Here is a 22715-nt window from a genome sequence, read left to right as displayed (position 1 = left end):
TAAGAGTGAAAGTCAGAAGTAACAAACACGGGTAACCCTGGATTTCAAGGAATAGTTAGGAATGAAGAGAAGAAGAGATGCATATGGCAGGTACAGAGTATTAGAGATGGGGGAGGCCCATCAAGAGTATAAAAAGTGTATCGGACACTAAAATAAGAAATTAGGAGAGCAAATAACACTGGTAGGCAGGATTAGGGTAAAACTAAATGCATTTTAATAAGTATATTAAAGACTAAAGCATAACCAAGGAAAGAGTAGAGCTCATTAGAGACAACAGGAGCAACCGGTACATGGAGACAGAAGGTACAGGTGAGGTCCTAAATGAATGTTTCTCCATCAGTATTCACAAAGGAAACGGACTTTGTAGTTGGAGGATTTAGCGAAGGGGAAGGTGATTTTCTAGTGCAAGTCTCCATAAATAAAGAGGTACTCAATGCCTGAATGGTGGATAAATCCCCAGGGCTGGATGAGATTTATCCCAGGCTGCTATGGGAGGCAAGGGAAAAGATTGCTGAGGCTTGGGCTGAGACTTTTAAACTTTCACTGACCACAAGTAAGGTACCAAGATGGCAAATGTGGTGTCCCTTTTCAAGGACAATAGGGAAAAGCCTGGTAATTACACACCTGTCAAGTCCTTTGACAAGGTCCCACATAGGATACTGGTCCAAAAGGCCCATGGGATCGAGGGCAAGTTGGTAAATTGGATCCAAAATTGGCTTGGCAATAGGAGACAGAGGGTGATAGTAGAGGGTTCATTTAATGATTAGATGCCTGTGACAAGTGGTCACAGAGTTATACAGCATGAAAACTGGCCCTTTGGCCCAACTCATCCATGCAGGCCAAGGTGTCCACCTGAGCTAGTCCCATTTCCCCACTTTTGGCTCATATCCCTCTAAACCTTTCCTATCCATGCACCTGTCCAAATGACTTTTAAAGATTGTGATTGTACCTACCTCTACTACTTCCTTTGGCAGCATGTTCCATTTACTCACCACCCTCCGTGTGAAAAACCTGTCCCTCAGGTCCCCTTCAAATCCTTCCCCTCGCACCTTAAACCTATGCCCTCTTGTTTTAAACACCTCTATCCCTGGAGAAAAAGACTATGATATACCCTATCGATTGCTACTCATCATTTCATATACCTCTAAGGATACCCTCCAGCCTCCTTTGCTCCAGGGAAAACAGTCCCAGCTTACCTAGTCTCTCCTTTTAACTCAGGCCCTCCAGTTCCAAGTTTGTGGTTGCTGTGTTAGACTCATCAGCTGTCTCAGAACCCACGAAACCAGAGTGGAACTAGTCATACTTGATCCCAATGACTGCTTAAGAAGGTTATTGATAAAAAAATGTTTGAATTGTATTTGTGTTTAGTGCACAAGCAACACCAAGTTAATGATCTCCACGTATACAAAGTCCTGAAGGCAATTATGTGAGATAACAGTGCAGAAAAGGAATGCAAGACCGGACATGGCTGAGATTAACCTGAGAAAGTGGAATTGTTTGTGTTCAAAGTGCATCCTTCAAACCTGTTTGGGCAGAACCGTGGCACAGCTAGTTGAGCCACTACCTCACAACGCCAGAGACCTGGGTTCAATCCTGACCTCAGCACTGTTTGTATGGAGTTCACGTGTTCTCCTCGTGACTATGCCAGTTTCTTCCTGGTGCTCTCGTTTCCTGCCATATTCCAAAGACGTGCACATTGGTAAGTTAATTGGCTGCTGTAAATTGCCCCTACTGTGTAGGTGAGTGGGAAAAAATTTTTTTGGTGGGGGGGGGGGGAGGCAGTGGGTAGTTGTTAAGGATGTGGAAGAATCAAAAAGATTAATGTAGGACTAGTTAAAATGGATGGCTGATGGTCGTTGTGGGCTTGGTGGGCTGCATCTCCCTATGTTAAGTGTCGTAGTAAAGAATTTAATGAACAAGAGGCAGCACAGTGATGCAGATAGCAGAGCTGCTGCCTCCCTACTCCAACAACACGGGTTCAATCCTGACCTCTGGTATTATCTGTGTGGACTTTGTAAGTTCTCCCCATGACTACATAGGTTTCCCCTGTGCAGGTTGATAGGTTAATTGACCACTGTAAATTGCCCCTAATGTATAGATGAGGTAGAATCTTGGGGTAGTTGATGGAAATGCGAGGAAACTAAAACTGAATTAACGCAAGATCAGTGTGGGTGAGTACTGGATCGTGGTGTGGACTTGATGGGCCCCTGTTTTTAAAAGGAAGGTGGGAATGGGGGCCTCGTGTTTAAAGAGAACATAGAAACGGCCCCAGTGAGCCAGATGCCAAACCATAGGGATTTTCAAACAATGGGATAGTGCATTAACAGAGTTTTACTGTAGTTGATACTATAAACACCTCTTCAAGTATATGTCCATAATAAATGCACAGAAACTCACTTCTGCTTTTTGTAATAATAATCCAGGTTTTTGTTGGCTTTGTGATTTCATTAATGTACATTTTCCCTCAACTCTGGGATAAGACAGAAACAATTCAGAAATGTCAAAAATTAGAGGCAGTGGTGGTACCAAGTCAACAGGCACATTGAAGGTTTGTGCAGACAAAGCTCTCTACAGTAGATGCAGATCACTGCTGGGTGCCCACTACTGAGCTTTGCTTTCCATGATCCTAACCACAATAGGCATCATCAGTGATACCATCAGCCCACAGGGAGTTCTCCCAGGCTCAATGACACTGAGTTAAAATGGCAGGGTGTCACAGTTGTGATGGAAATTATCCATACGAAAACCTTTTGAATCACATTTTAATCACGGGAAAGTCATATGGGACATATTTTCTACCAGATCTTTGGGTCAATAACAACAAGGAGGTTAACAGGCTTTGGAATTAGCATCACATTTTACATTCATGTACTTAGCTTCCAATTTCAAAAACTTGAAAGATAGCACAGAAAATCATTTGAAGAACAAGCTATCATAATGCAAATTTGAGAACAAGGTGTGTCCTTAAAATCATAGAAATTTACACCACAGATGGAAGCTATTCGGCCCATCTGGTTACTGCTTGCCAAAAATTAACTTTAAATTAATCCCACTTCCAAATCTTAGTGCACAGTTATGACCTTTCAAGTTGTCATTCAGATATGTTCTAAATAGGCACATGCAATACCATCTCCCCCACCCTATCCTGAGGGCAGTGAGCTTAAAACACCCACTAATCAGTGAGTCAATGGGCAAAGTCAATCTCCTGAAGCAGCTAACTGCAGCACCATTTCAAAAGAAAACATTATGCACTGTTATATTTAACACCTTTGTTATAAGATTGTTTCATTTTATTACTGAAGACTTTGAAAATGATCATGAAAATGATTTACTTTCCAACTTCTTGCAAACACACTGCACACATGCTTTTGTGAGGAGTTATTGCAGCATCATGGTCATCAAAAATTTCAAACATTTGAGAAGTGCAACTATGCAACTTAGTAATATGCCTCAACTATTTCACTAAATGAAGTGACAGTAAAACATATCATTCCACACACAGATAGCTCATATTCTGATGCTCTCCTTCTGAGACAGTACCTCAGGATCAATGATGATTTGCTTCCACTATAGTTCTGTAGATTTCTGAGGTGACCAATGAGGTCAACATGGATACCACAGACTCTTCCACAGATGGGTCAGGAGATGCCCGAAAGGCCAAGCAGGTGAGCAGTTTGTGGGGTGTTGTGTTCCTTCCACTATTTACACTGGGCTGCTGTGTACTCCCATAGAAAATAACAGAAATAGGCCATAGAGCCCTTAAACTGCTCACTATAAATATGCACACGACAACCCACTTCAGTACCTTATTCCCACCTTCTCCTACATCCTTTGATCCCTTTAACATTGAGCAATGTAGCCATGTCCTTCATAAATATATTTATTGACAGCCTCCAATGCCTTCTGTGGTGGAAAATTCCACAGGTTCACCACCCTCAGGATGAAAAATTTCTCATCTCAGTTCCAAATGGCAAAGCCAGTATCCTGAGACTGTGACTCCTTGTTCCGGAACATCCTCCCTGCATCTAGTCCTGTTACAATTTTGGTCATTCGATGAAATTCCAGTGAACACAGGCCCAACCAATCCAATCTCAGACTTCTTTGTTGCACTGTCCTCCACATCAGGAACATCCTTCCTCAAATAAGGAAACCAGAAATGCACACTAAACTCCAGATGCAGTCTCACTATGATCCTGTGCAAATTCAGCAATGCATCCTTACTCTGTACTCAAATCCTATTGAAATGAAGACCAACATACTATCTGCTTTCCCTACTCTCAATTATCCAAGGAGTAACACAGCAGACACAGAAGAGATGCATCATCTGGACAGGCTGAACTCTTGTTCCTCCACACAAGGCAAAATATCAGAAATCTGCAGATCATTTCTCTCTCACCACTGATGCTGCCTGACCTGCTGTGTATTTCTGGTATTTTCTCTTTATTATAGTATACACAGTGTGTGCTTAATCTCTCCTGTGAGACAAAACCCCGTCCCAGGAATCAATATGGTGAATATATGCTGCACTCCCTCTATCACAAGTACATGACCTTGGGAAGGGAAAACAGATCTTTTCCCAATATTTCACATGTAGCCTTGTGAAGGCCCTGGAAAATTGGATGAAGATATCTCTACATTTGTACTCAAATCCTCTTCCAATAAAGCCAACGTTCCATCTGCTTTCCAAGCTGCTCACAGTATCTGCAGGTTAATTTTCAGTAATTTATATACAAGGACACCCAGGTGGTTCAGTGAACACGTTCCCAAACATTGTCTTCTTTTCTAGATTCTCCTCTTTGCATCTACTCTGTCGAGCCCCCTCAGAATCTTATGGTCCAAAAGATTAACTCACATTACTACAGACACAAGCTGCTCATTCTTTCTTCATAAGATAAGCACTTCTTCCCAGTAATCAAATGAATGAACCTTTGTAAAATGCATTCAACGCAAGTATATCCCTCCTCAAAAAAGAAAGTGTAGTTTCACCAATACCCTGTAGTTACAGCAATTATACTTTTAAATTCCATTTGCTCTCCTAAAAATGCATGTTAATTTTGTGTTTTATGCATTTTAGGTTACCTCTTCAGTTACAACTTAATGTCATTCAACCTTACTTATTATCTACGAAGTGCTTTTGATCCTATGCACCACTGCGGTGTCACCGCCATCCTCATGTCAAATAAAAAAAAGTATGGTTTCCTACAGTAATAACCTCAGTGCTCTTCCCATAAGTCTTATCTATTGTTTTATAAAAGTTCAATGCCATACAAGTCGAGAGAGACTTTCTTTAAAAATACCATGCCCTAAGAGTCATGTTAAGTTTGTTGGAACCTTATTGGTAGGTAACTTGTACTTTTGGCTTGTTTTCCATTGTTACATTAGTTGGTGGAAATATACAGTTAAAGATCTTCCTAGTTTCTAAAGCACATGACCAATATAATGCAATCTATTCAGGTTACCCAATAATTGTTTTACAAAGTGACATTTGTACACAAGTTCATCTTTGGCATGTCTCCAGCAATTATTAATAAGCACTGTATAAATCACAGATAGTATTACTGGTATGAAGAACATTGTCAGTGATTCATAAAGTATTCATATCCCTCTGAATTATCAAAATATTTTTAAGGACCTTAGTAATCCAGATATACATTTTTTTTTAAATCAGGATCCTTTGGTGTGTGTTCCTGCATCTTCTTTAAGTTGACAAATTTCAATTAGGAAACACTTCCCCAGTTGATTAAGTGAATTTATTGTATTTGATTTCAGTCAGGGGATTTAAGATTTTTAAAAGCTGTAACTACTTACAGCTAACCATTAGCACAAAAAAAATCTTAAAACACACAAGCACATGGCTAGCAGATTACCAATGTTATTTAATCCATTCATCTAGTTCAGGAACATACATTACAATGCAGCATACATAGACCATAAAACAGTACAGCACAGGAACAGGCCCTTCAGCCCATGATGTTATGCTGAAATAATTAAACACCCAACTGAACTAATCCCTTCTGCCTACACAATGTCCGTATCCCTTCATTCCCTGCACATTCATGTGCCTATATAAGAGCCTCTTAAATGCCTCTCATATTTGCCTCCACCACCTCCCTTGGCAGCACCCTAAGAGCTTTTTAAACGCCTCAACCATATTTGCCTCCACCATCACTCTTGGCAGCACATTCTGGGCATCCACCACTCTCTGTAAAAAAAAAACGACTTGCCCCGCACATTCCTCTTGAACTTACCCCCCTCACCTTAAATTTATGCCAGCTAGTACTAGACATTTCGACCCTGGGGAAAAAGATAACAGCGGTCTACTCTATCTATGCCTCTCAATCTTATAAAGTTCTATGAGATCTCCCCTCAGTCTCTGCCGCTCCTGAGGAAAAAAGACCCAAGTTTCTAGAACCTCTCCTCATAGCACATGCCTTCTAATCCAGGCAGCATTCAGGTAAATTTCTTCTGCACCTCTCCAAAGCCTCCACATCCTTCCTACAATGGGGCAACCAGAATTGAATGCAATACTCCAGGTGCAGACTAACTGGAGTTTTATAGAGCTGCAACACAACTTCCTGACTCTTGAGTTCAATGCCTTGACTAATACACACAAGCATGCCATACTACTTCTTTACCACCCTATCAACCTGTACAGCCACTTTCAAAGGGCTATGGACTTGGACACCAAGACCCCTCTGTACATCAAAACTGTTAAGTGTACCTTTAAATTTGATCTCCCAAAGTGCAACACTTCACACTTGGCTGGATTAAACTCACTTCTTCACCCCTATCTGCAACTGATCTCTATCCCACTGTATCCTTTGACAATTTTCTACATTATCCACAACACTTCCAATCTCTGTATCAGCTGCGAATTTACTAAGCCACCCATCCACATTTTCATCCAAATCACTTATATATCTCACAAACTGCAGAGATCCCAGTACAGATCCCTGCGGAACATGACGAGTCACAGACCTCTAGCCAGAAGAAGTCCTATTGAGCACTACCCTCTGTCTTCTATTGGCAAACCTTTTCTGAATCCAAACGGCAAAGTCACTCTGGATCCCATGCATCTTAATCTTCTGGGTGAGCCTACCGTGAGGGACCTTGACAAACGCTTTACTAAAATCCACACAGACAACACCCACAGCTCTACCTTTATCAATCACCTTCGCCACCTCCTTGAAAAACTCAATCAAGTTAGTAAGACGTGACTTGCACCACACAAAGCCATGCTGAAAATTTGGGTAAGATAGTATAATTTAACTGTTTTCATCATTGTATTGGGAATGATATAAATAATGCCCCACCTTTTTACGTCTTGAATTACACTGTACACTAATGCACAAATTCCAGGCACATCCAGACCATAACTAAATCGATTGCAGAAAGATTCCTAATTAACCAAATGAAAAGTGCTAGACAACGACAGTTGGAAGAAATTTCCGTTAACTGGGAAGTCCAGAATTAGGGGCATCAACCACAAGGGCCGACTTAGGGAAAAATTTCTTGACATAAAGCCTTGGAATTCTCTGCCATTACTATTATGGATGCTCAGTCATTGGGACACAAGCTGTAAAATTCATGCCAGAAGCTCCTCTCCATCAAGATTTAGAATTTCAGCAGTGATAACAGTTGCCTTGTTTCTTCAAGCTTGTATTTGGCATTTTAAATTAGTAAGGCATTTGACAAAGTCCCTCATGGTAGGCTGATCCAGAAGTTTAAATGCATGGTCACTTGGCCATAGAAGACAAAGGGTAGTGATGGAGGGGTATTACTCTGACTAGAGGTCTGTGACTAGTGGTGTTCCGCAGGGACTAGTGCTCTGTTGTTTGTGATCTGTACAAGAATGACTTGGACGAAAATGTAGATGGGCTGATTAGTAAATTTGCAGCCCGCACAAAAATTTGTGGTGTTGAAGGTTGTCAAAGGTACAGCAAAATATAGATCAAGCGCAAATATGGGCAAAAAAAGGCAGATGGATTTTAATCTGGGCAAGTGTGAGGTGTTGCACATTGGGAGGTCAAATGCAAGGAAAAAGTATGTAGTAAGTGGCTGGACTCTTAGGAGCACTGATGTACAGAGGGAATTTGGGATCCTGAAAGTGACCACACAAGTAGATGAGGTGGGAAAGAAGGCATACGATATACTTGCCTTCATTGGTCGGAGCACTGAGTATATGAGTCACAAAGTCATGGTGCAGCTGTATAACATCTTGGTTAGGCAGCATCTGGAGTATTGTGTGCAGTTCTGATCACCCCATTACAAGAAGGATGTGGCAGCTTTAGAGAGGGTGAAGAAGAGGTTCACAAGGATGATGCCTGGATTAGAAGGCATGTGCTATAAGGAGAGGTTGGACGAACTTGTATTGTTTTCTCTGGAGCACTGGAGGCTGAGGGGAGGCCTGATAGAGGTTTATAAAATTATGAGAGGCATCGACGGAGTAGAGAGTCAGAAATTTTTCCCAGGGTAGAAATGTCAAATACCAGAGGACAGAGGGGGAAAGTTTAAAGGAGATGTGCAAGGCATGTTTTTCCACACAGAGAGTGAGAGGTGCCTGGAACACACTGCCAGGGTTGGTGGTGGAAGCAGACACAATAGTGGGATGCAAGAATCATTTTGACAGGTACACAAACATGCAGACATGCAGGGAATTGGAGGGGGGGGTGATATGGATCATATGCAGGCAGATAGGTTTAGTTTAATTTGGCATCATGGTTGGCACAGTGTGGGCTGAAGGGCCTGTTCCTGTGCTGTACGGTTCCATGGTCTATTTTCAACCCCTGGTTGGGCTGGAGTATCAAGCAAGACTGCATTGGACTGTGCTGCGAGATGAAATCAAACACACTTTCAAAGCTAGAGCTTGGTTGAGGAGTTCTTCAACGAGCTCCTTCCAACAACATTGATTCCAACAACAACAACAACAACAACAACCCCCCTAATTGATGAGCTCTCCCTTATTCCTGGCTCTGAGCAGAGTAAGCCCGAGGGCGTGGGCTATTGGTGGTTTTGACTGAGCCAAAGAATCTGCTAATGTTGTGGTTATTAGCTAGTTGGTGGACCTCTTGTACTCTTTCACCCACTATCTTTTTTAAATCATAAACATTTAGTTGCACCTCAGATTTCAGGTATCTATAGATCAGTTTTACTTTTTCTTGAAGTATGTTGACGTTTTCAATCCAAGAATGTGTAATTTGTGGTTAATTAGCTCCTTAATATCCTGGCAGTTTCCACCAGGTCAATTCCAATGTTTTCTCATGCAGAAGCCAAGAATCCATTCACAGGCACTCAACACAGTAGACTTTAGGGCAGGCACAGTGGACAATCTGCTATTATTCAGCTCCTATTGCCTGGGAATCATCTAGCTGTCGGTGAATTGCTAACTGAGAAGAACTTGTGGGGTAACTGAGACCACTGACGTTGATTTTCTACTGGCAACAGTTTGGTTCCTGTTGCTGATGGTAATTGCAGAATGTGTTGGAGGGTGTGACAGGTCCGGCAGTTGTCAACACCTGTCGCAGCATGGGCAACACTGCCATCCTTGTAGTCTCTCACTCAGGCAATGACATTCTTGATTAAGTGTCAGTACCTGGATCTGGTTGTGGCCATGAGGTCTTATACTAATGTCTCTGATGAAGTGTTAAGGCAAGGCCATCCTCTGAGCATTTTGCCAGGAGGAGAAATCTACTGGAGTTTGCTTTCTCTGCTCCTTCCTTGCCAATCACAGCTTTTCAGAAGTTTGCAGCTTTTTTAACCTTTGCATTGAAATCACACAGAAAAATTAGTTTTTCCCCCTTCTGGGAATCAGGCCAGGGATTTCTCAAAATCAAAAAAATGTTCTTTAGTTTTATCTATAGCTTCCAAAGTTGTGGCATGTACACATATGATCACAGCACTCTGATCCACTGGTAAGAGTGATCCAAAAGGTCATGAGACAGTCATTTATCCCATAAATGAGGATGAGGTGGTGTGGCAGTACTGACACACCAGACTTCCTCATTCTTGACAGGAATACCATCCCATTAACATCTCATCTGGTTTGCCTTTCTACACATAGTACCTTGCTATTATAGCCAGCCTTCTGTTTATTCTCTCTCACTATGGGAGGCAATGTCAATATCCAATTGTCTCAGCTCCTAGGCTATGAAAAAGTAGTACTGGTATATTATTGTCACTTGTACTGAAGTCCAGTGAAAAACTTGTCTTGCATACCAATCGTACAGATCAATTCATTACACAGTGCATTGAGGTAGTACAGGGTAAAAACAACAGAATACAGAGTAAAGTGTCACAGCTACAGGGAAGTGCATATCCAGCTCTGTCACTGTTGGAGATATTGCTGATATACAGACCTCCAACTTCATATTTAGTGGAAGGTAACTGTCCATTATTTCTTTTAACGTGGGACGCTAGCTAGCACACAGAGCAAGTTTTGGTCCCATGGCAAGGGGGTCCAAGTCCAGGCTCTGCTGCACAGAAGTTAATGCATATGCAATCATGGATACACACACAAATACCTGCTTACATATGCACTATCTCCTCCCGTCTCTCACCTAGCCCCCAAATCTCACCCCCCCCCCTTCCTCAACCTCATGTCTAGAACTTTTCTCCTCCAGTCCACTTCTCTCCCTAATCTCTTTTGCACCCCTTTCCCTCTCTCCTTTGCTAAACGAGCAAGCAGCCAAGAACTGCACAGGAGATTTTGATTGAGGGCTCAGTACCTTTTTGACTTCTGAATGTTTGTTTCAGTTCTGAATTTTGAACTGTTAATTCATCATGAGGGATCTATATACTCCATAATAATCCTCAACTCCATTGAAAATAGCATGTTTTCATTTCCCTTCTCAGAGAACATTAAATTATACTCCACATACTGAACTGCACCTGCCATTTGGGGCCTTTCCTGTGTTATTTTTATATCCTCTTGCATTCTGTTGTCAGCTGCTATTCCTTTTTCTGTGGTACCAACAAACCTGAGTATTCACCTTTTATAGCCAAAACAAAGGCATTTAATCATACATAAACATACATAAAATAAAATTAATCCTGACACAAATCCATCAAGCTCTTTCAACCAGCCAAGAATCATTGCCCTTCTTCATCCTTTTCTCCATTCCAACACTTTTCCTTTGAAGAATTTACTCTAAATTTTTTTTTAACAACTTATTCAAAGCTTTCTGGAAGTTCCAAAAAACAGCATTTATCACATTTCATTCCCCCCACCTTTCTCATTCCCACAATGTTTACTATTCTCTCCTTAAACTGCTATGTTAGAATTTGGAGATGTTGGGAGCAGGCAAGGTAAATATTTTGACAATTCATTTCTCTTGCTGCCTCCTAACCTCTGCAGAAATTCAGGTGGGCACTTTCTCAATACTGACCTGGGACACACATATTTATTAAAATGATTTTCCAGTTATACTGCAATTGGTAACTGCTATATTAAAAAATAACCTCCTTCCATCTTCTATTCTCCATGAGCATGGATCCAGAATACAAAGCCACTCAAGAAAAAATGTAGCCAAACTTTAAATTGACAATGATTCACCTTTGGAAAGAGTCCAGAAAAGATCTACAGGGACGTTGAGGGATTGAGTTGTAGGGAGGGATTGGAATGGATAGGACTTTATTCCTTGGAGCAGAGGAGAACTGAGAGGTGATCTTATAGAGGTATATAAAATTCATGAGGGGCATAGATAGGATGGATGCACTCTAAGTCTTTTTCCCAGGGCTGGGGAATCAAGAACTGGGGGACATAGGTTTAAGGTGAGAAGGGAAAGATTTAATAGGAACTTGAGGAGGAACTTTTTTTTTAAAAACATAAAGGGTGATATGTATGTGGAATGAGCTGCCAGAAGAAGTGGTTGAGGCAGGTACAATAGCAACTTTTAAAAGACACTTGGACAGATACATGGATCAGAAAGGTTTAGAAGGTTATGGACCAAACACTGGCAAATGGGACTAGCTTGGATGGGCATCCTGGTCAACATGGACCAGTTGGGCCAAAGGGCCTTTTTCCGTGCTGTGGAACTGTGAACTTTATGAACAGAAGAACACTTGTGTAAAACGTTCTGTGCCAGATGTTTATTTTCTTTCAGAAATATCATGCTTCAACTTAAGTAAAGAATAGCTGATGTGCATTGGATTGACTTCTATCATGACCCTCTCCACCTCATCAATCCTCTTCACCCATGTGATCCTGCACCAAATCACAACAGTGCAGAACTCCTCTACATTCCCTCACTAACAGACTTGTTGTTCTTTCCCTCAACCATGGCCACTCATTAAATGTTAGAACTACTACTAAAAAAGGCTGAAAATATGGTTTCTCCTCACACACCTACAGAAAAACGCCAGATATGAAATATGTAATATATTGCAATATATAAATAATTTAGCATAAAATCAGAAATTTCAAGCACACTTTTTCTGAAAGCTATATTTTTTTTGTTTAAATTTAGGTGTAGCACAATCAGGAATGTGCCAAGCAATGATAATCCAAAATGAAAGATAAATTCAAAAAGGCTAGTTCATGCCAAATCAAATCATTCATCTTTCTATTTCATAGATGACATGCTGACAGTGTCCCTTGGCATTTTGCTTAAAATACTTGAAGAATATTGTTAAAAATAATTAAATCTGAATGTGTATCAAGTGCTGCAAATAGCATTCCCAAATCAAAACTGAAAAGCACCATCTAAAAATTGTCAGACTGAGGGCAGGAACATAATCTCTTGACCTGTAATGCCAATACCTTTACATTATTTTCTTACAGATATAAATTATGGGCAGAAGATGGCTATCCTGTTACAATCATTGCAAATATTTGCTTAACACAAATGATGGAACATATCTGACAAGAAACTTGTTGATCCAAGGATGGGCGGCAAAAGAAATTTATGGTTCAATTGTTTCTAGCATCCTGGTGTAAAGTCTTACATGGATATGAAACTTCATATGCAATTAATATTGACTAGATTACAAACTCACAAAGAGACTAAGTAATGCTTAAAAACTGAAAAATATGGAATAATTCTTTCAGAGAAACCTATTCTTAAATCAGCAGAAAAGTTCAGTTAATTTCCTACTTGAACTTCCCTGTTAAATATATTGACATATATGAAAGCCTGCATGTGTCCCTGTGTTCTCACTGGATCAGAGGGGAAAATTTGGAACTCTGCCATAACCTTTAATTCATGATTCCTTGGAACAACGATACCCTGAAATCTTTGTAATAAAACCCATTAGTTTAAGGATCTGCCACGATGGCACTAAAAGGTCTGACGAAAAGGTCTGGATGCTCGGAGAATGTGGGAATTTGACTGGAAGTCTGAACCTGCATCCATGAACCTGGATCTGGAAGAAGTGAAAGGCTGAGGCGTTTAAAAGTGATGTAATCAGCAGAATAGAAATGTCAATACTTCTGCCAAACCATGGAAGATTTTTAACAGAATGTAAAATTAAAATCAGGATATTAGAAAAAAAACTGCAAACTGAGAGCAATGAAATCCTGTAAGATTACTTGAGACACCAAACTAGAAAGGTTAACAAAAATAATCGAAGTAAGGGAAACTCATGGAAATAGAAACTAAACAGAGGTTGAATGAGAAGGATAATTCCTTTGCCAAGATGAAAATAGAATGTGCTAAAAACAATTCACAGATTTGGCAGCGTCTATGCAGCGAGAAACTGAGTTAACTTTTCAGGTCAATGACCTTCCATCAGGACCTCACTGGTCTGAAGCATTAACTCAGTTTTTCTAATCACAGATGGTGCTTAACTTTGTGCATTTCCATCATTTTGATTTTTTTAAAAAAGATTTTCAGTATCTATAGCTTCATGCTTTGGAAGAATTGTCTGGCAAATGTAATGGAAGAAATACATGGAGACCTTGTAATGAAGTATTCTCACCAATAACCAAGCCCTAAACTGTAAATTTCCACATTTTTTGCTGAATGTATTTAAAGTAGATCACACTTTACTCATATAGTTAATGGATTTGCAACTTTTTCTGTAATCCCTAGCAGTGGGTAACACCTTGGGATTCACAGCTAATTGCAGGAATTGAAAGACTAAGTTTTCAAATGGGGTAGGCAGCTGGTTGAAATAGTAAAATAATAAGAGGATAAATTCAGCACAAAATCTGCCATTTTATGTGCGTTAAAATTTGGGAGGTATAAAGTTTGTCTCAGGAGGAATATCGAAGATGGTGAAGTAAAGCAAAACAAGGCTCAGAAAAGTTTAAATTTTTTAATTCATTAATAAACAAATCAATTACAAAATAAGAGTAAAAAATAAAAAAGCAACAATCACAATACATGCAAAATTGAAATAAATTAAGTAGAATATGCATTTTTAACCTTTCCCTGTTTGTACACTACTAGAGGCTAAATCATTGTGATATCTCGTCTACAAACCTCAGACAACATATCTTGTAGCCTTATGAAGTCTACACAGAATGACTTTCTGAACTGATACGTTGAAGAACCATCTAGAGAACAGCTGATGGTAGACTGGGTGTTGCATAATGAAAAAGGATTAATTAGCAATCTTGTGCAAGGCCCCTTGGGGAGCAGCAACCAGCAAACAATAGAATTCTTTGCTAAAATGGAGATTGACGTAGTGGATTTCAAGACCAGAGTCTTGAATCTAAATGAAGGAAACTATAACGGTATGATCTCAGAGAGATCAGCAAACATTACTTATGGGGCTGACAGTGAATCGTCAGAGGCAAACACTTACGGAATGCCTGGACTCCAACTTGTTCATTTTAAATGGCCTGATAAATAGGGGTTTTTCCGACTTGATGGCAAAAACAGGAAGATGGACTATCTGAACAGGAAAAGATTAGAGAAAGGAGGAGGTACAGCACGACCAGTCACTGAAAGTAAGCTTGCAGGTGCAGCAGGCAGTTAAGGTGGCAACTGGTATGTTGGCCATCATAGTAAGAGATACCAAGTACAGGGGCAGGGATGTCTTGTTATAGACAGACAAGGGCTTTTGAGGAAGGATATTCTTGCTATGGAGCCTGAAATCATATGTGCTGAATGATTCCTGAGATGACAGGAATGGTGTATGAAGAGAACATGGGAGAGTTGGGCTTACATTCATTAGCACTTAGAGGACAAGAGAGAACCTCATTGAAAGGTGCGAGATCCTGACAGGACTAGACAGACAAGATGCATGAAAGATGTTCCCGAAGGTGAGAGTAGTCCATGACCAGGGGTAGACTGAGAAATTTCTTCACCCAACAGGAATGTGGAATTCTTCACCTGTGGAATTCTCTACCATAGAAGGCAGAAGAGGCCAAATTATTAATTATATCTGAGGAGTTCAATACACAGCAACCCCTACATCATAGCTGTTCAGATGTGGAAATTCACTCTTAAAGAATTCACAAATCACTGCCCAAAAGTTTTAGAATTGGAATAAACTTCACACTCTCAGAATTTATATGAAAGTAAATAAACACAATTTTTCTTCAACTCTCATTTCTCGACGCATGCGCAGATGACACAGCTTCGTGTTACCAAAGATCGTGTTACAGACAGTTTTCTAGGAACACAATCCCCACCTCCCCTGTAACATGGGGGTCACGCAATGTTAATGGCTAACGTGATCAAGGGATATGGTTAGAAAGCTGGAACACAGAAATTAATTTGAGTCATCAGTCATAATTATATTGAATGGTACAAGGCCTATTCATGCTCTGAATTTCTGTAGCTCTATGCAGTGACTTCTTATTGCCTCCAAGGAGAAAAGTATGGCAATCTTTGGCTGCCTTGAAGCCCTGCAGTTTTCTCTTTTCTTAAGATGAAGGTACATGAGGGCATCCTCTTCTAAAAGGGACCTCTCTCATCTATATTAAATACTGGTTTAGGAGACAGGCACCTTCCTCATAGACTCCGGCATGGTTCCGGAGGACTGGAGGGTCACAAATGTAGTTCCACTGTATAAGAAAGGTGGGAGGCAGCATAAAGGAAATTACAGACCTATTAGTCTGACGTCAGTGGTGATACCTAGAGGTGCAAGGCAAGATAGGTCCAAGCCAACATGGTTTCGTGAAGGAAAGATCCTGCCTGACCAACCTATTGGAGTTTTTTTTTTGACGAAATCACAGGTAGGGTGGATAAGGGAGAGGCGGTAGATGTTGTGTATTTAGACTTTCAAAAGGCCTTTGACAAGGTGCCGCACAAGAGACTGATTAATAAGATGAGAGGTCATGGAATTACAGGTAGGATAACAGAATGGGTGGAGCATTGGCTGGTTGGCAGGAAGCAAAGGGTGGAAATAAAAGGATCTTGTTCTGGTTGGCTACCAGTTACTAGTGGTGTTCCGCAGGGGTCGGTGTTGGGTCTACTTCTTTTTACCTTGTACATTAACGATTTGGACGATGGAGTAAATGGTTTTGTGGCTAAGTTTGCGGATGACACCAAGATAGGTGGAGGAGTAGGGAGTATTGAGGAGACAGGAAGGTTGCAGAGAGACCTAGATAGTTTAGGAGAATGGGCAAGGAAATGGTAGATGAGATTCAATGTTGAGAAATGTGCAGTTGTACACTTTGGAAACAGAAATAAATGGGCAGATTATTATCTAGAAGGAGAGAAAATTCAAAGTACAGAAGTACAAAGGGACTTGGGGGTACTCGTGTAGGATACCTTAAAGGTTAACCACCAGGTCGGATCGGTGGTAAAGAAAGCGAATGCTATGTTGGCATTCATTTCGAGAGGTATAGTGTATAAAAGTAAGGAAGTGTTGATGAGGCTCTACGGGGCACTAGTGAGGCCTCATTTGGAATACTGTGCACAGTTTTGGGCCCCATATCTTAGGAAGGATGTGATGTTGGAGAGGGTTCAGAGGAGATTTACGAGGATGATTCCCGGAATGAAAGGGCTTACATATGATGAGCGTTTGTCGGCTCTCGGACTGTACTCACTGGAGTACAGAAGAATGAGAGGGGACCTCATAGAGACATTTAAAATGTTGAAAGGACTAGACAGAGTAGATGTGGCTAGGCTGTTTCCCTTGGTGGGTGAGTCCAGGACCAGAGGGCACAATCTTAGAATTAGAGGGTACAGTTTCAAAACAGAGATGAGGAGAAATTTCTTTAGCCAGAGAGTGGTTACCTTGTGCAATTCCTTGCAGCAGTGAAGGCCAGATTATTGGAGGCGTTTAAGGAAGAGATAGATAGATATCTAAATAGTCGAGGTATCAAGGGATATGGGGATAAGGCCGGAAATTGGGATTACAATATTTCCCCCCCCCCCCCCCCCCCCCCCATTTCTCATTTCTTTTTCTTTTTTCCCTTTTCCTTGGAGCAGACTCGATGGGCCGAACAACCTACTTCTGCTCCATTGTCTTGTCTTGTGAGATTTGCTGCCATCACAGTACTGGCACTTGCTGCCTCCACAACAAGACACCGCTACATGTTTTTTTTAAAAACCGTTCAAACCAATCATGGCTGGCCTTAAACACTGCAGCACATTTGGAAGTTCCAGGTCTTGTCATAATGATCACACTTTATCCTAGATCATCATCGAGCACAGAAGATTATGCAATCAGTCCTGATACAGGGTTTTGACCCGAAATATTGACAATTCCTCCCCCCTCACCCCCAACAGATGCTGCTACACCTGCTGAGTTCCTTCAGTAGATTGTTTGTAGCTCGAGATTACAGCATCAGCAGTCTCGTGTCTCCATGCAATTGATTCTGATCTTCCAAACACACACTTAACTTTTTTTCCCATTCCTTCTATTATGTCACCTCTGCATTTTGTAATAAGCAAGGTATTTCCAAAGTACTGTGTTTTACTGTATTCTGTCTACACTGCCGGCACGGCATGATTTAATGAACAGCTAACATTACCAGACCTTCACCTTCTTCACTTCTGTTATTTATATTCAGGTTGGTATTAATGATTTCGAAGAAGGTGCATTCTTCAGAACTGCTGGACATTTTGAAGCCACACAAAATAAATTGATAAACAAGATTAACAAATGCGACATCCACAAAGGCAACTGGCAAAAAAAAGCCTTAAATGCATTATGGCAGAGAATGGCACACCTTTTAGTTAGAGTGAAAATTAGCTTAGTAAATTGAGGACATGTACCCCAAAGAGCAAATGGTGTAAAAGCACAAATATGTAAACTAAATGCTTATAAATCAAGAAATTACTCTATTTTTTGCTGCCACACTATTGAGGATTTTGTCTAAAGGAACATTAAACAGCGTTAACTTTCATGGAATTCATACTTTGCTGTGAAACCACCAACCGGTTGTTATCAACAGCCTGCAATTGATTTTTGTTTATTCATTCTCTGGATGTGATTGTTGCTTCTGCTAAAAGGGCAGGTAAGACTCAACAACATTGCTGAGGGCCTGGAATCACATACACAAGACTGGCTAAGGATGGCAGATTTCCTCCCCAAGTGAACCCAACAGCTGAATCTGGCAGTTTCACAATCATCACTACAGTACTGACTTTTTATTCTGATATTTATTTTTGATTAATTTTACTTAAAAATCCCAGGTTCCAGTCAGTAGAGTTTCATTTAAAAATGAGGTAACTAAATATTTTGATGAGGGCAGTGTAGATCATGTGATCTAGATGGATTTCAGTAAGGCCTTCTGACAAAGTCCCACATGGAAGATTGATCCAAAAGATGGTATCAAAGGCAAGTTGGCAAAATGGATCTAAAATTGCCTTGATAATACTTTTGCAATTGGAAGCCTGGGACCAATAGTGTACCACAGGGATCGGTGCTGGGACCCTTGCTGTCTGTCATATACATTAACAACGAATCATAGGAGGGTTAGAGTATGGAAACAAGCCCTTTGGCCCAAGTCCACACCAACCATTAAGCACCCATTGTTACTCTTATCCTACCCTAATCCATTTTACTCGTGTCACATTCCCATCAACTGCCCCCAGGTTCTATCCCTTACCAAAAAACACAGGGCAATTTAGAGCAGCCAATTAACCTACCAGTCAGCATGACTTTGGTATGTGGGAGGAAACCCGAGCACACAGAGGAAACCCACACGGTCACAGGGAGAACATGTAAACTCCACAGAGGCAACACCCAAGGTCAGGATTGAACCTGGGTCACCGCAGCAATGAGGCACCAGCTACATCACTGCTGCCCCTGCACCACTGTGCTGTCCAAAGATGTTAATGTAGGTTTTGCAAACAAGAAAACAAATTGATAGCAAGGAGAAAAGTCTAAGGCTACAGAATGATATCGATCAGCTGGCAGGTTGGACAGAGCAATGGCAGATGGGATTTAATCCTGGCAAGTGTCGGGTGACACATTTTAATGATCAAATAAGGGTAGGGCATACACTATAAATGGTAGGTCCTTAGGGAGTAGCAAGAAACAGAAGAACCTCAGGTTACAAGTCCAAAAGATCCCCAAGAGTGGCAGCATAGGTGGATTGGACAGCAAAGGCATATGGGCTGCTTGCCTTCTTCAGTGGTGACATAGACTACAAGAACTGGTATGTCACGTTACTACTTTATAAAACAATGGTTAGGCCACACCTGAAGCACTGTGTGTAGATCCTGTTGCTACACTATAGGAAGGATGTGATTGTGCTGGAGAGGATGCAGAGGAGATTCATCGGGAAGTTGCCCGAATTGGAATATTTCAGTTATAACGAGAGACTGAAATAGGCTGGGTTGTTTTTCCTGAAGCAGTAAATTAACCTGATAGAAATGGAGGCGGCAAATATTCTCTCACCTTTTATGCAGCATCCAGACAGGCAGTTGAATAGCCAAGGCACTGAAGGCTTCAAATCTACTAAAGGTAAATGAGATTAGTGTAGCTGGGTACAAGGGTGGCAGGGACATGGTGGGCCGAAGGGCCTGTTTCTGTGCTGGCAACTCCATGATTGTGATTCCGGAGAAGTTAATGGCACCGTCAATGTCAGGCTGCCGTTTAATCGATTACAGCTCAGCATTCAACACCATCATCCCCTCAGCTTCAAAACCTGGGCCTCTGTACCTCATTCTGTAACTGGATCCTTGACTTCCTTATCAGGAAACCACAGTCAGTGCAGATCAGTAATAACATCTCCTCCTCACTGACAATCAACACAGGTGCACCTCAAAGATGCGTGCTCTACTCTCTCTCCACTTATGACTGTGTAGCTAGGCACAGCTCAAACACCATCTACAAATTCACCTATGACACCACTGTTGTTGGCAGAATCTCAGATGGTGACAAGGTGGTGTACAGGAGTGACATAGATCAGCTGATTGAGTGGTGTCGCAACAACAACCTTGCACTCAACATCAGCAAGACCAAGGAATTGATTATGGACTCAGGAAGGGTAAGTCATCAGAACACACACCAGTCCTCATTGAAAGGTTAGCGGTGGAAAGGATGAGCAGCTTCAAGTTCCTGGGCATCAACATCTCAGAGGATCTATCCTGGGCCCAACATACTGATGCAATTATAAATAAGGCACACCAGCGGCTCTACTTCGTTAGGAGTTTGAGGAGATTTGGTATGTCACCAAAGACTCTTGCAAATTTCTACAGATGTATGATGGAGAGCATTCTGACTGGCTGCATCACCACCTGGTATGGAGGCTCCAGTGTGCAGTATTGCAAGAGGCTGCAAAGGGTTGTAGACTCAGCCAGCTCCATCACAAGCACAATCCTCCCCACCATAGAGGACAGCTTCAAGAGGCGGTGCCTCAAGAAGGCGGCATTCGTCATTGAGCGCCCTCACCATCCGGGACATTGCCCCCTTCTCATTACTACTATCCGGGAGGAGTTACAGGAGACGCAAGACCAACACTCTGTTTTAGGAACAGCTTCTTCCCTTCTGCCATCAGACTTCTGAATGGTCCATGAACACTACCTCACTATTCCTCTTTTGCACTATTTATTTTATGTAACTTAATTTTTGTCTTGCACTGTACTGCTGCCGCAAAAACAAATTTCACGACATATGTCAGTGATAATAAACCTGATTCTGATTCACTGAAAGCCAATAAATCACCCAGGCCTGAATCTCCGTCCAGGAGTAGCTCGAGTAGTAAGAGGTAGCAACAGAAATAGTGGAAGTAAAATTCTGTAGTAATTCCACTGTTTAAAAAAAAGAGTGAAAGCAGAGAGCTACGGACCAGTTTGCCTAACATCAGTACTAAGAAAAAATTGCTAGTCTTTTATAACAAATGTGATAAGACAAACTCTGGAGTTTGAGGATATACCTGGTAGAATCGATAACATAAAACAGTATAGCACAGGAACAGGTCTGTCAGCCCAGGATGTTGTGCCGAACAAATTATCCTTCTACCGATACAATGACCATATCCCCTCCACTCTCTGCACATTCACATGCCTGTCTAAGAGACTCTTAAACTCCTCTACCATATCTGCCTCCACCACCACCCCTGTCACCACATTCCAGGCACCCACCACTCTCTGTGTGCAAAATAAAACTTGCCCAGCACATCTCCTTTGAACTTACCCCCTCTCTCACCTTAAATCCACACCCTCTAGTATTAGACATTTCAACCCTGGGAAAAAGATACCAGCTGTCCACTCTATCTCTGCCTCTCATAATCTTGTAAACTTCCATCAGGTCTCCTCCTCTCAACCTCCGCCGCTCCAGAGAAAATAACCCAAGTTTGTCCAACCTCTCCTTATAGCACATGCCCTTTAATCTAGACAGCATTCTGGTAAACCTCTTCTGCACCCTCTCCAAAACCTCCACATCCTTCCTATAATGGGATGACCAGAATTGAACACAATACTCCAAATGCGGCCTAAGAGTTTTATAAAGTTGCAACGTAGCTTGCCAATTCTTGAACTCAGCGCCACTACTAATAAAGGCAAGCATGCCATACGCCTTCTTTACCACCCTATCAAACTGTGCAACCAACTTCAGCAAGCTATTTACTTGGACCCCAAGATCCCTCTGTACATCAACATTGTTAAGGGTCCTGTCATTAACTGTGTATTGTCCCTTTACATTTGATCTCCCAAAATGCAACAACTCACATTTGGCCAGATTAAACTCCATCTGTCACTCCTCCACCCATATCTGCAAATGATCTATATCCCGCTGTATCCTTAAGCAATCTACTCCACAATCCACAACGCCACCAATCTTTGTATCATCTGCAAACTTACTAACCCACCCATCCACATTTTCATCCAGATCATTTACGTACATCACAAACAGCAGAGGTCCCAGCACTGAGCCCTGCAGAACTCCACTAGACTTCCAGCCAGAATAAGTCCCATTGACCACTACTTCTATGGGCAAGCCAATTCTGAATCGAAACAGCCAAGTCACCATGGATACCATGCATCTTAATCTTCTGGATGAGCCTACCATGTGGGATCTTGTCAAACACCTTACTAAAATCCATCTACACAACATCCATGGCTCTACTTTCAATCAACTTCGCAAAAAACTCAATCAAGTCAGTAAGACATGACTTGCCCTGCACAAAGCCATGCTGACTGTCCCTAATTAGGCCATGGTTTTCCAAATATAAATCCTATCCCTAAGAATACTCTACAATATCTTGCCATCACTGATCTAAGACTCACCAGTCTATAGTTTCTAGGATCATCCCGCTATCCCTTCTTGAATAATGGAACAACATTAGCTACTCGGCAGTCCACTAGGACCTCAGCTGTGGCTAAAGAGGACAGGAAGCTCTTGGTCAAGGCCACAGCAATCTCATCCCT

At 41.5% G+C, this 22715-nt stretch overlaps 1 protein-coding gene and 1 long non-coding RNA gene across 11 annotated transcripts in view; one reads left to right on the top strand and one right to left on the bottom strand.

Moving 5' to 3' along the window:
• The window catches only part of LOC127581520 (protein CASP-like), a 489061-nt gene that overhangs the window by 413104 nt on the left and 53242 nt on the right, over positions 1 to 22715 (bottom strand). The gene's annotated exons all lie outside the window — the stretch shown is intronic.
• Positions 1567 to 13596, top strand: LOC127581522 (uncharacterized). The gene is made up of 3 exons (XR_007957961.1): positions 1567 to 1699; positions 3574 to 3665; positions 12779 to 13596. It is a non-coding gene; the product is annotated as an uncharacterized LOC127581522 (long non-coding RNA).

The sequence above is a fragment of the Pristis pectinata genome, chromosome 21 (genome assembly GCF_009764475.1).
Source record: "Pristis pectinata isolate sPriPec2 chromosome 21, sPriPec2.1.pri, whole genome shotgun sequence".
Lineage (NCBI taxonomy): Eukaryota > Metazoa > Chordata > Chondrichthyes > Rhinopristiformes > Pristidae > Pristis > Pristis pectinata.
The sequence above is the reverse complement of the archived record's forward strand: the minus strand, read 5'-3'. Positions and strand labels throughout refer to the sequence as shown.